Genomic DNA, 14,149 nt, shown 5'->3' on the forward strand with positions numbered 1-14,149 from the left:
ACGATAGACAAAAGTCACGTCCAAAATAAGTAAAAAAATCCTGTATGGAATATTGTTTATTTTCCTTTCCTCGTTTGAAAACATTATTTACACTACAAAATGCAGAATTCACGGGACACCCGGCAGATCTTAAACATCGAAAATGTTGGTTATTGAATGAGTTCAAAAATATATATCTGATGGTAAGTAGACACCATCGGCATCGCATTGGGGACTAAGGGCTCATGTCCCTCGTGACTGTAACACTCGCGTATTTATCCTTTAAACTGTAACACGATAATACAAAGTATCGCTGTTTGAAACTAATCTACCCATACCCTTTAAAAATTTCAAATCAATTATAATAACAGCAGCGCGATTCTGTAACAATTCACTTCGAATCTCACACGCGATAATTTGATAACCGACATACGATTGGTGATTCGCCATTTTTATGTCAATGTAACATATCACATTCTCACATTCGACACTCGTGTACTGAAGTGAGTTTCGAATTTATTCTTGCAGAATACCTAAACCTGAATAGTATTTTTTTGTATTATCCTTGCAATTGATATAGTCTTTCTATTTTTTAAGGGTTTATTTGTAACGTGCCGCATAATTTTATTACAAGATACCATCACAATCGGTTAGGATTACCGATATGTATATACAATTTAATATTTCATTTTTGCGCTAATGTTATTTTATATGCACAAATCCATTTAAGCCTCGTAAATAGATTATAACGATTCTGGGTAAATTTTCATCGTTCACGCGTCAGTTCGCTTAAACTAAAGTCGTTAACATACGAATACGAAACTTGAGAAATTCTGTTTCGTACAAAATTTACAAAGTTCGCAAAGTTTTTACGGCTTGTTGTAGCGTAGACGGCAATCGAATGTATATTTATCTTGTTATATATATTGTTGGTAATACACAGATAGATTTTACTTTTATCATTATTTATTTCAATATTGATAGTTTGAGGTATCTAGTGATTTTAAAGTCACATACGCCATTTTCGAATTTAACTCCTAAATCAACTTCAAATAACAGTTGGTGTATATCTAATTACTGGACCACTAACGTAAGAACCCCCCCCCCTCCTCCCCCCTTATCCAGCTTGAACACATGTCGCAAATTGTTTAATAGAACTTGCCTAGGTTAGGTACATGGGCGCACTCGGCGTCCAGGGCTCCGGGGAGTAACACCCCCCACCCCCTCCCACCTTCCATCACGTGGGGGAAGCGCGTAACGCGTTTTTCCAGCGAGAAAAAAAAAAGGTTTGAACCAGGAATCTTCGGTTAAGATTGAGTCGTTCTAATCATGGGGCCATCTCGGCTCATAGAGAACGGTAAGTTTTCGTTATAATATTTATTAATAATTTCGGTTCGAACTAAGTTCAGGTTTCCGGTATACTACGGTTCCCTTAGAACTCCGCTATGCCACGACCTCAACATGGTAAAAGGAACGTTCATGTGAAAACGAAACTGAAGCCTCGCTGTTCCATGTGGTGGCCGAATATCACATGGGTTTTAGCGGGTAAGAATACCAAATAACCAACTTTTATGCGTCTAAAGTAAACGATTCACCCGGTCAATCATCGACGTGATTATGACGCGTCCGACATGTGATATTACGAACTTAAGTTTTCCGAAACCTGTCAAAATTTCCTCGATAAAAAATGTCAGTGACTTAATAATTACAAAAATTGCGACGTCACGAAATTGTTACTAAAAATATGATTTACTTTGGCATGTGATAAGACACTAAACTACTCACGTTGGAACACCACATAAAGCGACTAAAACTATGCTATATTTTGTCAAGCTATATAGAATTTCCATCAAAATCTACCGAATCCAAATTGTACATTAACCTGACAGTCACATCTATTGAAACAGGGACAATATACTGAAGTACATAATTCCTAATGAAGTCTCGTTAGACCAACCCATATTTTCAATAGCAGACAGGAAGTGATCATGCCTCAATGGGCAGCAATGAGATATAACGCGTCTATAAATCGCTACCCACTCGCAACGCTACGAATAAAGCCCCCTATCCACTGGTTATACAATGCTAAGCGCCGCTAGACTGCATATCATTCGCATAAAAAATTAACTACAATGAAATTATTTCTAGTAACGATTCGTCGATTTGTAATTTTAATGTTATATGTATATAAAATTGATAGATATATAAAAGGCACTAACTACATACTATAATCAGAATACAGTAAAGTGTAGGTTTGGGTACTTTATACATTCAGATAATTCGAAACTTTTGCACGCTTTGCAACCCAACTAAAGGAAGATAAATTCGTACATTTTTTTTTTATTGTATTAATCAAGCACGATATTTATAAATTTATTGAATATCGTGATTTCAGCGCCGTGTTTAAATAACCAGTATTGATTAAATATGACGCCTCTTTAATTCCATTAATTCCACACTGACTCCATAACCTGTTGCTCCACTGTCCTCTTGCGAATCAAAATTTTCTTTCATTAAAAATCAGTTGGAATCACAACAAATACAAGGTTGCATTTTTTTTTTTATGGCATAGGTGGTAAACGAGCAGGAGGCTCACCTGATGGAAAGTGACTACCACCGCCCATGGACATCTGCAACACCGGGAGGCTTGCAGGTGCGTTGCCGGCCTTTCAGGAAAGAGTACGCTCTTTTCTTAAAGGTTCCCAAGTCGTATCGGTTCGGAAAAACCGCCGGCGAAAGCTGGTTCCACAGAGTAGTTGTGCGAGGCAAAAAATGTCTTAAAAATCGCGCTGTTGTGGATTTTCGGACATCTAGGTGATGCGGGTGAATTTTGGCAAGATGTCCGAAGGTGAAATTCAGCAGCCGGGATTAATCCAAACAATTCCTCGGAACATTCCCCGTGATAAATTCTGTAGAAGATGCAGAGCGATCCAACATCTCTACGCAAAGCCAAAGGATCAAGCAGATCGGAAAGGGCTTTGAAAGAATATTTTAAATTAGCTTTATCCTGAGTTTTCTTTAAAGTATAAATTTCTAACATAGCAGCTATAGACTCCTTATTAATTGATAAAAAAATCCAATGACGGTTTGTTATAATAATTAAAAGTATACTGTAACATTTACATATATATAAATGAAAAGCTGCAATACTCGTCAATTGAACAGGTGCATGATTGTGCTCAAATATGAGAGCACACACAAATACACTCTCTTTATGAAAATCTAAATATTTTTTTTTAAGAAGACCTTTAAATAGTACTTTTTAATACCTTGCCTTAATGCATCCACTCGTGACAGAAGGGCTGGTTCATTTTTAGCCCAGAGGTTCGGAATTGCGATTCAACGGAGAAATGCTGCTAGCATTCTTGCCGCCATTCCACGCGGTCAAGATGTATACAGTAACTATTTTTAATTCATATTTGTACATATTTGAGCACTTAATATGTTATTAATTCTTATGTTAATATAATAATTTACTGTATGATATTAATATGCTACCATTTCTAATCTTTCAATGTCACAATGCGGTGGAACAGCAATCTGACAAATCTGGTTTGTTCTATTCGGTTGCAGGATATCGGTCCTGGTCTTTACGTATCTTCCGAGGCAAGGGAGTATTAATACTACTAACATCCAAATTAGCCAGTATTTGTCGAAATAAAAACCCAATAGCTTGTTATTGATTTAAACTCGGAACGTTAAGATCTTCGTCCTTATAAACAAAATCACAAGACAATCTGAACATTAATATTTAAATAATTATAGATATAAAATAACGCTCATATATCGCCTCGCTCCATATGATCAGTGGAAGGTTTACCTAAAAATCTTTAGATCTTTATATAATTAATCTGTGGCATCCTACATTGCAGAGTAAGGCCGGTATGTCCTTTGATGATTATGGTATCGGTATATTGATGAGAAAATTAATAGGAAGGTCAATGAATTTATAAACCGGTTATTCAAAGGATATTATGTATACGCCGTGTGTTATTTACAAAAAGATTAGCTTATAAATAGTGCATAGAAACACAAATTGCATATTACTAAAGCAATTTCGTTTGTTTGAGTCATCATACTCCTGCCCTTATCCCAATTTTATTTGGGGTCGGTTGAGCATGTCTTCTTCTTCCATACTTCTTTGTCGGACGTCATCTCACAAGTAACATTCTTTCTAACCATATCGTCTTTCACACAATCCATCCATCATTTGGTCGTCCCCTACATCTATAGCCATCCACATCCATTCTCAAAACCTTTCTTACAACATAGTCCTCATTTCTTTCTTTCATTTGTATGAGTATTCTATTGAACATAAAATAGGCAGGCAAAGGAGTTAGTGGACCACCTGAGGTAGTGGTCACCATCGCCCACAGACATTAATCATTGGAACTTTGATTTCAGGTCCCTTGTGAATGTTATTACACGGGATCACTCACCCTTCAAATCAGAACACACAACAGTACTGAAACGCTGTTTAAACTCAGATTTCGTTTTCGGACTAAATACTGAACGCTAATTGGTCACCTGTTGCGTCATTACCTGCTATCAGCCAATGACCAATTAAATTATAGTCAAATTAATTCATCTGTCTTAATTTGATGTTTAATTTTCGCTTTTGCTGGTTCTGTAGTCCAAAATACCTACTAATTTTTAATTTATTTTCCTCACTTTCTTTTTAAAATTAAATATCTATTTTTTATGATTATTAATAACGGTATCTAAATGGGCTGTTTTAAAGATCAATGTACGTGTAATAATAATTAAATTAATAACGATAACAAAATTTAGTTTATTTATTTACTGACGTTTTTTTTTACTTGCTACATTTGCGACCATGAAGATATTACCATATATATTCAAACTTTATTGCAAGACGTTTAACCGTTCGTCCCACATCTCCCATTTTACACACCCTATTCTATACTCCTTATACCTATCGTAATCCCTGGGATTCAAATGATCAACGTCCCAAATTTCATGTTAAGCGGTTCACCAGTTTAAGAGTGAAGAATTACAGACAGAGCTACTTTCGAATTTATATTATAAGAGGGGACATATAATAAATAAACATTAGATACAACCCTTACCTTACACCCTTAGTTACACCAATAAATCGTCTTGAAAAATCATCTTTCGTTTTTCATATCATTACAATGGTGTCGTAACAGCCCAAAGTTAACGCTGATTAGCAAATTATTGGCAAATTATAAATATTTGGTTCGCTTTCTCGATCCGCCTGTGATTACATTAAGACATTATCAATGCAAGACGACTATAACTGTATACCAACGTTAACGGCTACCAGTACTATACTTATAGTCCAGTATAACATATAACATATATTTTCAATGTCATGCGAATTCGTATAACACAATCGGACGAGAATTTATACGAGATAAATTAACACAATTCACTTAACGCGCATTAAGACGCTTTTTGTATACTCGGATTTGATAATGTGATTCACGTGGATAGAACACTGTTGAAACGGCTGATTTACTAACTTGAATTTATGCTAAAAAGATTTTGTTAAAATGTTAATGATAATAGTGCCCTAAAAATATTGATCGCGTCCGCCACCATAGGAGGCATGCATGTTCTATTTACAGTGCTTCGAATTTAAAAAAGGGATAACACTGGGGATTTCCCAAAGGCAGACAATATATGTTTGCCTTGGGAAACCAGAGGTCAGACTGTCTACATAATCGATTTACTTTGTTTTCAGAAGGATTCTGTACATCAGCGGCAGTGTGCGCAAATAATATACCAAAATACTCGCCAGCTCCCTAGCCATTACTCGCACAGCATGTGGACGAACATTCATGTTACGTCACCGGCGGTATTTGTGTGTGAATTTGACATTAAAAGGGAAACAAAGGTCGCCTCTCGTTTCAGACAAGGTTGAGAGTGATTGTTTGTTTTGATTTTAATATTTATGTTGAATACATTTTGTACAATCGAGCAACCTGTACAGGGCATATTATAGTGTCCAAGTGTTTGCGCAAATACAATTGTACTCCCTATTCGCTCACTCCCACAATCCAAAGGACAAGGCTAACAGTACTAGGGGAAATTCCGTTAACAGTTTCAGGACCAACGGCTTTATATGCTTTTTGTTCGAAGCAATATAGTATACGTTGCCGATTTTCGACGCCGATCTACTGAGTAATTTTAAAAAGAAAAATCTAATAACCTGCCCAGGAATTGAACGAAGGATCTTGGAAACTACGGTCTGAGAGCTACTAAGCCTGTGAGGCAGTCAGAATATTTACTCAATGCTTTACTTCGAATGTACTTGTATATGTATGTATATACAGAAATATATATTATATTTACTTGTGTCGTGTCAATTACACATAATATTCTTTTATACTTACATGTCTCTAACTGTCTGCGACATCACAATAAAGGCTCATCTGGAAATAAAGAAAATCAAATTAATTGAATTCGATAAGCCGTTTGATAAATCTCTGAATGTAACTTTATATTTAAAAAATCAATGCAACATAATTTAAAAATGTCTCAATGCAAAAAAGTACTAATATTCAACCAAACAACTAAAGCGTCAATAGCACAATAATTTACGGGTCGCCTAGCGATGCAAAAAGTAGCAGGATCCATACTGACCCCTTAGACTCTTGCCGTCCTCGCTCCTAACATATATAAATATATATATGTGATAAGCTTAAAAGGAAGCGTAAATAGGGTAATTCCTTTTTTATTTGGGGCATTTCTACAATTTTTTTTTTAAACTTAACATCATATTTTAGATTTACGAAGGTTTTAATATTTGATAATTTATATCAAATTATATTTTTAATTATATGACAAACCAGAGAAGCACTAAGAACACGCCCAGTAGTAAAATAGTATGACGAATGTGAGGTTAAGTTGTCACGCACAGGAAGATAATTAAGTTGGTCCGTTTGTTTCAGGTTTTTTGGATAAGTTTTAAGTAAGTATATATGATTTCTTTTATTTTATTTATTGAAAAAGTTACACCATCAACTTATCACTAAGCACTTAAAATTAATATCTGATGTGGGTAATTCTAAGCGATACAACTTTAAAGGTGCAAACAACATTGTTAGGAAATATTTTTGTGAAAATTAATAAAGAAAACAATTTGATTTTGTGACGTACAAATTATATATTAAAACAAAATTTTAAATTTGACAGTTAAAGAATTTTTGAAATAATTCTAAATAAAATAATTTAATGCAATGAACCTCCTTTTAAAAATTTGACAATTTAAATAGCAATAAAAATAGTTTTAACTAAATAAATAATCATTGATAATAATATGTAGGTATATGTAGATATTTTTTTTTTTTTTAGTTTCACGTCGCAGTTTTACACGCCTTAAATTTAGACTATTAACGTGACATTTCAAGTTCATATATATACAATATATATTGTTTATTTATTAAACTAACTTCGTTTAAGAGCGTATGTCGAAAGTAATATTGAATGCTTCAGTACAAAATGGAAACCCTAATGGATTTTATTACATACTTGAGATAAAAGCTTCCAGAAATACATACATATACTAAATTCGTTTATATGATTTATTCTTAACTTGATTTTACTGTTTATAAAAACCGCGTTCGGCATTTTGTGGTGTATATATCAAAATATACTTTATCGAATTAAAAAAATACTTAGTGGTAGGGCACTGTGCAAGCCCGTCTGGGTAGGTAACATCATATAACCTACCACCAGTATTACTTAGTATCTTTATATACCGGTTCGAATGTTGAGTGAGCTAGTGTAACTACCGGCAAAGACATAACGTCTTAGTTCCCATGGTTTGTGTCGCATTGGAAATGTATGGAATAATTATGATTACGGCGCCAATGTCTACGGGCAGTGATGACCACTTACCATAAATCGGTCCAATTTCCCATCCACCTACCAAAAACATTAAAAAATAATAATAATGTAGTTGTTCATATGGCGTGAGCGTATGAGGTTAGTCTCTCCAAATATTTTTTTAATAATTGTTTTTGTTAAATCAGCCATTAGTTTCTGAGTTGGTACAATGGCCAAATTTCTTTCATCGAAATTTGCGTATATTTAAAAAACAATACATTTAAAAATTTAAATAATTTTGAATTTATTTCCCCTTTATTTGTATTTAATAAATATAAAAAGCATTAAGTCTATCAGATGTCGTCAATTATTTTAAAATGGCAATATTTTGATAACCTAACGAAATTGAGATCACTACAGGGGAATTTAAGCTCAATCTCTTCAACATAAAGATCAAAATAAAAAATGTTTAATAATTAGACCGTAGCAAAATGTCAGTCAAGTATAACGTTTAAAGATCCAATGAATCAACCATGAAGGTTGGAGATTGCTTATGTAATATGAACTCTATCACGTAATTTTAGTATTGAAATTTGAGTATCAGAAGATTCGAAGGTTATTGAAGGAAAAGTGACATGAAAATTCTATGAACATCAGTTCATCTACAATTTTAATAAAACCAAACTTAGGTACGTATCATACACATGCATATGTCTTTTAAGGTGTCAAAGGAGTTTAGACAACGACTACGGATCTCTTTTGTAGTAATAATTTAAATGGTGTTAATAAAATGTTGTTAAATTCGTAATATTGTGCTTAAGTTTTATTTGTAATTTCGCTTATGCTCTAACAATAGAATACCACTAGGTATCTTCTTTAAACAAAAAAAAAAAACCGGTGTACGTCTGTTCATAATACCCTACCTAAACGGCTTGATCGATTGTGAGGAAATATTTTAAATTATTCCTTATGAGGTACTTATAGCTCTTTGCTATATGTATATATGTATGCCATTTGACACGTTACTCCAACGTCTCCAGAAATGCTGTCGAAGTAGCTCTATTCTCTGGAATCGAGTTAAATGGTGTTCTTGCTGATCACCATAATTCGGTTCAGGCAATGAAGTAACTGGTCGTCCAATAATGAAGTGTCCAGGTGTCAACGTCATTAAATCATTTGCCATCGGGAGAATTCTGTACTATTTGTAACATTACAATACTGAAAGAGTTCGAGCATTTCAGTGTAAAAACAACTGATTGGTGGTCGAATGCGCAAAATCGAATTTCATAAGAGCGCTGCCAGTGAGAGACCGTCTTAATGATTAAAATCCTTTATTCCCAGTCTCCCAACACCTCTCAATTTTAAATTTAAAGCCAATATATTTTTTAATGTGTAACATTGTTCCTCACGCTTTGTATTATTTTTTAAATTAATCTATCATTGCCTGTCTTTACAGATTTGCTTACCTATTTTCCTTTCCAAGAAAACGTTTGTGTTGGGAGTGGGGTTCATTGCCTCAGGATTGAATTTGCGAATTTTTTGAACTACTAGTAATACAACTTGAATGTCATTATATACATATATCTGAATTGTATTCAAAATCAATATATTCTTCATTCGTATAGACTCATAAAAGCAGTTTTGAATCTACATATAACGTTATGGAATTAGTCTTATACTTGTTAGAATTTGGGTTGGGAATGAATTTTCTAACGAGAAGATCTGACAAATAACAACAATGTAACAATTGTTACCAATATCCTAATTACAGATATGTCAATCAATTATTTTGACCACATATAATCGGAGGTGACTAATCCACCGTGCAACCTGGAAACCAGTTATATACTTTATGATCTGCATGTACCTCCTATTAATCAAAAACAAACATTTACGACTTTTCTTTACTATTTACTATAATGAGAAAAATAGAAAAGTCTTAATGCTAACCATTTCAATGGTTCCTTTGTATCGCGGACTTAGCCGCGGGGTTGGAAGTATGGTTCTGAAACTGATACCATGTAACTAGCGGAGGCGGTTTACTTAGACAAATATTTTCTTATTTTAATTTTAAGCGTTTTAAATAGTCTTTTGATAAAGTATTGAGGATCAAACTCTTCACCTAAATTCGAAACCGGGGGTACACTCAAATGATTAATTTAAATTTTTTCACAATATAATATATTTTAACTCGATAGTAGGGCTTTGTACAAGCCCATCTGGGTAGGTACCAATCACTAATGAGATATTCATGTACTGTGTATATCCAAACAGCAATACACAGTACTGTTGAGCTGCGGTTTGAAGGTGGGTGAGGTATACGGTTGGTAACGCTTTGACGATCTAAGGCCTAGTTGAAAATTCTTAAGGCGCGAATGTTATGGGGGTTGGTGACCACTTACCATCAGGTGCCTTATTTGCACGTCTGCCTGTTTTTTATATAACAACAAGCATACTTACGTATAATTGAATGAGTCAAGGCAATGAGTTTTTTGATACGGAATTCCAGGTCCGTCTAAATTAAACAATCTTAATGACTTGATTAGTTAAGTATCAAATATGATCATTAAGTAATACATATATAGAATATTTTTATTGAATATCAGATACACATTAAATATAAATTAAAAAGGTTTAATAGTAGTCTACATGTTAACAGTTTGCATAAGCAAGCTTAAAGTAATCAAATTTTTCTACTCGGTAATCTAAATATTCTCTAAAATGTTCAAAACTCAATTCAAAAGTTTTTCATAGACAGCCTCACGCTTGACGCTAGACTTGAGGCAGGCCCGCAGTTGACTCTATACTAGTTTGATAAAATTCGCTGAAAGATTCATGATGCAAGTAGCTCAAACTCCTATTATACAGAGACCTCTTGGAAAGTTGAGGATATCGAAACAGCTCGTCATTAAAAAAGCTATTTTATAAAAACGATATCGCCTCCGCTCTTAATAAAATCATAGCGTTAAAATAAAGCGTAGTCACGACAACGCTATCAGCGGTTAATGGTTCAGAAATATCAAGCCGTATTTTTACAACACGAGCGGAATTGAAATCACGACTTGCCACCACGTAAAGATAACCCCTTCCGTTGATCTCACTAAACTGTTTTAGACATTGAATGAATTCGTGATTGTCTATTGTTAGATTAATTTCTACTTTATTTTGATATGAAATATTTATTAGGGCTGGGGTAGCACGGGTCGTATGCTGTGACTAGAAACGTTATCACACTATATTTTGCCATCGCGTCCAAATACTAACTCAAAATCATGCAAATGGCGCGTATACTCATTGTTTTTCTTTATACATACACCGGATAAGCATATGACTCCAATCCAACTGATGGTAAGGGGTATGGTTACTATTATTATGAGAAAAAATATCAATAAAACTAAGTTTTAATTTATTTTATTTATCACATCAATTTCGATGTTTCGTATATTATGCCGGGCATCTGGCGTTATGTTTTGCACAGCTCATGGGAAGCTGGGTGCTTAAGGATTGAAAAATAAATTTCGCCTAATGTCGACAATTTGTGGTTAGTTCACGAAATCGAAATTTTCAAAATTTTGACCTAACGATATAGAAACGAAAAAAACATCAAAACGGTTCAACAGATTGAACCACTTTGTTTATTTCATAAATCCGTTTCATTAATTTATGGCGACTATCTCACTCAGTATCATCAGTAGATTAATTATTTATAATTAATAGGAATAAAAAAGTGCTTTGTTTCTTAATATATTTTTTTTAATATAATTCAGTAGGTGGAACTGTTAATTATTTCTTATCAACAATCAGCATTGGGTCTTGGTGAAATAAGCTCAAACCTCAGCCTCAAAATGAGAACAGTCCGATATTTGCAGGTAAAAACTTGCAACAAAGCCCCGCCACGAGAACAAAAGAAAAATCTGATTTTATTTTAACAGGACTTCGTTACGACTACTGTTTCGAAAAGCGGCGTAATGGCCTTGGAAGCGTATTGTACGAACCCCCATGTAATAACCTCGCTGACAGCTGATATTAACCCGAGCCATAAAATATGTAGCACACGCGTGGGTAGAGATTTTATGTTTGTCCAAAAGTTATCACACCTCAGTGTATATCTCGGAAGAAACTGACGTTAAAATAATTTCTATATATATAATAAATCTTTATATACTAGACAGACATGAGCCACCTGATTATAATACTCTTGGAACTTGGAAACTGCGATTTTATGTCCCTTGTGCCTGTAGTTACATTGGCTCACTCACCCTTCAAACCGGAACAAAACAATGCTAGTATTGCTGTTTGGCGTTATTGATATCTGATGAGTAATACCATAAACCTTCAACATACTAATATTATAATGCGAAGCAGAGTTGATTTGTCTGTTTGTTATCTTTCACGCCTTAACTACAAAACCGATCATTGTGAAATTTCGCATACACGAAAAGCCATAGGGTACCTAACATCTTCCTCCATTATCACACACGGGCGACTGCGCGGTTGGGAACTTAAAGATATATTTATAAGGATGTTATTTCCTTTGAATTGCATCCAATATGCAAGTGATCCATCTTGGACTGACTTAATACTTACCGTGACATAAGATTATGGTTTAAATTATTGCCAATAAAAAAAATAACAGTCATTTAATTACGCAACTGTAACTAAAGCATTCGACACATTATTAAATTAGCAAGGTAATATGGACGCGAAGTGAAACTACGTAACAAAACTACCTACGTTAATATTATTGTTTTAAGAGGACTACAAGACCTAAGTGTCCTTGGGAATCGCACGCACACACTAACACAATCGACATCGATTTTAAAAAACGTATTTAAAATGTCACGATTAAAATACGATTACATTTCGGATTAAATAATAATGACAAACATAATAAATTAATAAAATTTAAGGCTATTTAAATAGCGTGAGAAAATAAAAAAATAATCTTATATATAAAGTTATTTGTTTCACACTCTTAAAAAATAATTGAACCTTGTGTATCGTTTCAATATAAAATGTTCAAGTTTCATTAAATAATAATTTAAAAAAAAAAAAAATATCACATCTTTTATTTTACTCCCAAAATTCCGAAAACAGTTTCGTCGACGTTCAAAACGCCATTTTTTCCATAATCCATAGTGAATATCGTAGATTAATCAAGCTTTCGACAAATGATATCACGTCAATTTTCTGTCAAATGTTGTTTATTTGCCTTTTTTCTTGTTATGGTTGGAATAGAGTATATGTTCCATTAAATTGGATACGTCGTTTTTGTTGCGAAAAAACCTTTTTTATTATCATTATTTAATTTAACATCGTTATTTCGACAATGATGCTTCATGTATTCTCCGAGTTAGACAATGACGAAATTTCATTTGCGATTGGCAACACTGTGACATAAAAAATATACCTATCTCTAAATGGTCCACACATTGCATTAACAAGAAAAAATATGTCAACGAACTTTTAATACGCCTATTTGCAGTCACGACAAAACTTGCTCCATAGTGCGGAATCTTAAGACCGATCTCAAGGACCTGTTGCTATCCAGCGACATCGAAATAAATGTTGTGGCTTAAAAAAACGTGTCGCAGATAATACTAAGGATTTTACGACCTAGCAACCCTCGGGCTTGACGCACACGAAGATTTATCGCTGTACGGAGACTTAGCGTTCGTTTAGCGCCAATATAGTTGTTCAATTAACGTTGAATTGTTATCAGTGCTCTGATAGCGCTTAATGACTTACAAATATCGAATTGATGATATATTAAGTATGCGTAATAAACTTTTAACGTATCTTATCTATAGTGTTAGTTATCTACGTAGTAAAATTGGCGTGTAGCTTTGTAGTCTCTCGTGAATTTATGCAATGAATATTACATTTGGTAAATTATCACTTGGTGTTAGGACTTTGTATGGGCCCGTCCGTGTACGTCCATCTGATCTGCTCATCGTATTCTATAGAAATAATTAGAATTGTTGTGTTCCAGTTTAAAGGGTCATTGATAGTCGTCTTAGGGTTAGTTTATTCCATCACGCTGCTCATCTGCGGATGGGTGACTGTTGGGTGTTTCCTCGCGAAGTTTTTCTTAACGGCCAAACACAGGAAGAATTCTAAGCTATTTTTAAATTTTGCAAGTTCATATTTTATAATCGGAAGCTCAGCAAGCATACGTTATACAAATTCCAAAGCACTTTTAAACATTTAGACTTCCTTATTGACTGTCCATAATCTACTTTATTCGAGTAAGCTTTTACAAGCACTTTAGAATCGTCTTTTAACAAATTGTATTAAGTGAAGCTACCATCGGTTCGGAATGCAGATTCTACCGAGAACAACCGGCAAGAAACTC

General features: G+C 34.0%; 1 protein-coding gene across 3 annotated transcripts in view; it reads right to left on the bottom strand.

Moving 5' to 3' along the window:
• Positions 1 to 14,149, bottom strand: part of LOC125074693 — a 168,665-nt gene that overhangs the window by 123,230 nt on the left and 31,286 nt on the right. For all 3 annotated transcript variants that reach the window (XM_047686097.1, XM_047686115.1, XM_047686088.1), the window contains exon 2: positions 6,360 to 6,398. The gene's annotated coding sequence lies outside the window, so the exon portion shown is untranslated. The remainder of the gene's footprint in view (positions 1 to 6,359; positions 6,399 to 14,149) is intronic.

This window comes from Vanessa atalanta, chromosome 2 (genome assembly GCF_905147765.1).
Source record: "Vanessa atalanta chromosome 2, ilVanAtal1.2, whole genome shotgun sequence".
Lineage (NCBI taxonomy): Eukaryota > Metazoa > Arthropoda > Insecta > Lepidoptera > Nymphalidae > Vanessa > Vanessa atalanta.